Genomic DNA, 3,332 nt, shown 5'->3' with positions numbered 1-3,332 from the left:
CTAGTTACATGTAACGGAATTACGTAATTTAATTACAAAATAAATGTAACTGTAATCAGTTACTGAGAAAAACTGTGTAATTACAGTTACTTATAAACATGTTAAAGATTACAAAAAAAGGTTACATCTGAGTATCTTCACATGCATACAGATTTAAATGATTTCTTTCATAAATTGCATCAACTGCTCTAAAATATGAGACACTAATGTTTCAGGAGTTTAGGACACATGCTTATTACATAACTGATTTATTTCCTGTTTGGATTTATGTATATGCTTTATTTTTAAGATTAACTGTTTTTTATCTCATGGTTTTAAATCTGTATTTAACCTCAAATTTTTGTAATGATCAGATCGTTTCATTCCGATCGGGACTTCAAAGCACAAATAATCTGAATTACAGTAGTCAACATTTGAAGTGGATCAAAAAAGTTAATCAAAGTTGCCCTAAAGAACGCATTTTGGTTTTAGGTTTTAGGACAACTTTGATGAAAGGTTTTGATCCACTTAAAATGTTGGCTAGTACAGATTGGGACTTCAGAGCGCATATCGCAAATCATTTGAGATCGGAACTTCAGAGCGAGTTCGCAAAACATTTGATTCAGATCGGGACTCCGGAGCGCAGAGCGTGAATCATATGATTCAAATCGAGACTGAGGAGCTTTAATAAAGTAATTGAAATAGTTACTTATTGCATTTTAAATAGGGTAACTTGTAATCTGTAACCTATTACATTTCCAGAGTAACCTTCCCAACACTGGTTATTATAAATGTTCTTCAGACTAAGAAAAAAATGGTTATTTTATGAACTGATCACTGAAAGCTTCTTTGAGGAACAATAAATGGTTCTTCTATGGCATCACCGTGAAAACCCCCTTTATTTCAGAAACAATCAGTGGATGTCTGTTGGATTTGAATGTGATTTGATCTCATTCATATGATCATCTGTTTTTCATCATTATGATTTCTGATGCTGTGAGGGTGAATTATAGTAATCTGGGACTTTTTTTGTTGCACTTTCAGCTTCTGCATTTTCCTGTGATCGTCCCTCCAACATGTCAGCCCTTGCACAACGAAAATATATTTCCTTATATGTTAAAGATCAAAATGTTACATGATTTAATGCATTTTGAAAATATACATAATATATTGGGGTAATATATTGCATTATATTGAATAATACACAATACGCTTTTCATATATTTACAAATATGTGACAACACACTTATAGTATCTTTTGATTCAGATCGGAACTTCAGAGCGGGTTCATGTATCTCTTGATTCAGATCAGAACTTCCCAGCGCGTATCGTGAATCATTTAATTCCGATTGGGACTTTGGAACGCGTGTCACGAATCTTTTTCTTTCTTTCTTTTTATTTAACAGTACAAAACATCAAGCCATTAAGCCAGTACAGTTATAAAAACAAAACAAAGAAAAAAGAAAGGAAGAAAGTGTACACATACAAATCCCTTAAGAAAATTTACCATGGTTTTATTAAAGTTTATTTTTTTTGGCATATTGGTTAGCATTTGTATTACCACAGTTTACTACATGCATGTTTAAACTATGGTTAGTGCAGCAAAACCATGGTTAATTTGTGGTTACCATGGTTTAACAATAGTAACCATGTTTTTTTGGTTTAATTTGTAGTCTTTTGTCTCAGAACTGTCCCAGTACTCTCATTTGTCTTCTATAGATTAACAGTTCAATTAAATAACTATAACTTTACAAATTAACTTCAATTGTAAGTGAACATTTTCCCAAGACATGGCTGAATGGCGATAGAGTAGGTCGCATTTGCTAACACTAACCCTAACATATTTTACATTATGAATACTATTATATTTAAATATATTTTATATATGCAATATTATTTAGATGTGCACTGTTGGTTTAAACTGCGCCAATGAGACATGTGACTAACGTGCAGTTTAACGGTCAGACAGCGACTACAACTCCCATAATGCCTTGCGCGTCTATTTCCTGATCCGCACCGCAGAGTCTCCGCACACAAACATCACCAGATCGCTCTGTGTCTCAATTATCTCTCATAATGAGAGGGACACGCATTATATTTGAGCTTGAGCATAAATGAAACCCGTTTCTGAGGTAAGACGCGCGCGACTCCATCATTCTTTCTCATTGCTGATGTTCGCCAGCTGTCATGCTAATGCTACGCGGCTAACAACATCGGCAGTTTCCAATGGAAATTCATCAGACGTGTATTAATCATGATGCGAAGGACATGGATCTCCGAAACTGTGGCTTTTAGATGTCTGTGAGGGATTGTCACGAAGTGTTCTGGTTAAAGCCGTCAGTGTGGGTTAGCATGGCTAGCTGACGAGCTCGAGCTGGGACTGGATCCGCTGAGAGAAAATCAGAAAACTGTGTTTTATTAAACTCTCAGATGATTAAATATGAAATATAAGCCTGCTGTTAGATCAGAAGGGAATTATCAGACAGTTTAGACATTTAAAAGAGGTTAAAGCTCATGACTGACCACTGATCACGTGACTGGCTGACACGTCACTGGCCAGACACACTCAGAGTGCCATGATGTCATTTTACTGTTTTACATGACAACATTGCTTTAGTATTATTTATTGTATCATACAAGTGTTTATTTGACTTCATATTCATGCAAGGAAATGAAGCCATCAGTTTATAAGCGAGAATAAACAACATGCATATGTTTGAATGGGTTTAGAAGCAAAAAAATCAAACATGACTCATGAGACGCTTATTTTATTTAATTTCTTGTAAATTCTATTTGCACCCTGCCACAGTTTTTATTTTTTGTTGTTGTTCTGTTTTGAGATGTATAGAGTTGTATTCGTTTTGCATATGGCTTCATACAAGTTGTTAAAATAGAATTATAGGAAACATGAACACATCAGCTGATAAATGAGTAAATGTGATGTATGTTCAGATATATGTGACCCTGGAGCACAAAACCAGTCGTGTGTGTGCGAGAGTGTGTGCGTGAGAGTGTGCGTGAGAGTGTGCGTGAGAGTGTGTGTGTGTGTGTGTGTGTGTGCGTGAGTGTGTGTGTGTGTGCGTGTGTTCATCCTGAGGCTGTACACACCTTGGGTAAGACACCTGATACACCAGCAAACAAACACAGGAAAAATCTACAGTGAAAAAGATGGAAGTGTCACTCATTATGAGTGGGAGTGTGTTTGTGAGAGTGTGTGTGTGTGTGTTTGTGAGAGTGAGTGTGTGTGTGAGAGTGTGTGTGTTTGAGGTGGTTGCGTGAGTGTGTGTGTTTGAGGTGGTTGCATGAGTGTGTGTTTGTGAGTGTGTGTGTGTGCGTGAGTGTGTGTGTGAGTG

This window comes from Sinocyclocheilus anshuiensis, unplaced genomic scaffold, assembly GCF_001515605.1.
Source record: "Sinocyclocheilus anshuiensis isolate Anshui unplaced genomic scaffold, SAMN03320099.WGS_v1.1 scaffold2586, whole genome shotgun sequence".
Taxonomy (NCBI): domain Eukaryota; kingdom Metazoa; phylum Chordata; class Actinopteri; order Cypriniformes; family Cyprinidae; genus Sinocyclocheilus; species Sinocyclocheilus anshuiensis.
The sequence above is the reverse complement of the archived record's forward strand: the minus strand, read 5'-3'. Positions refer to the sequence as shown.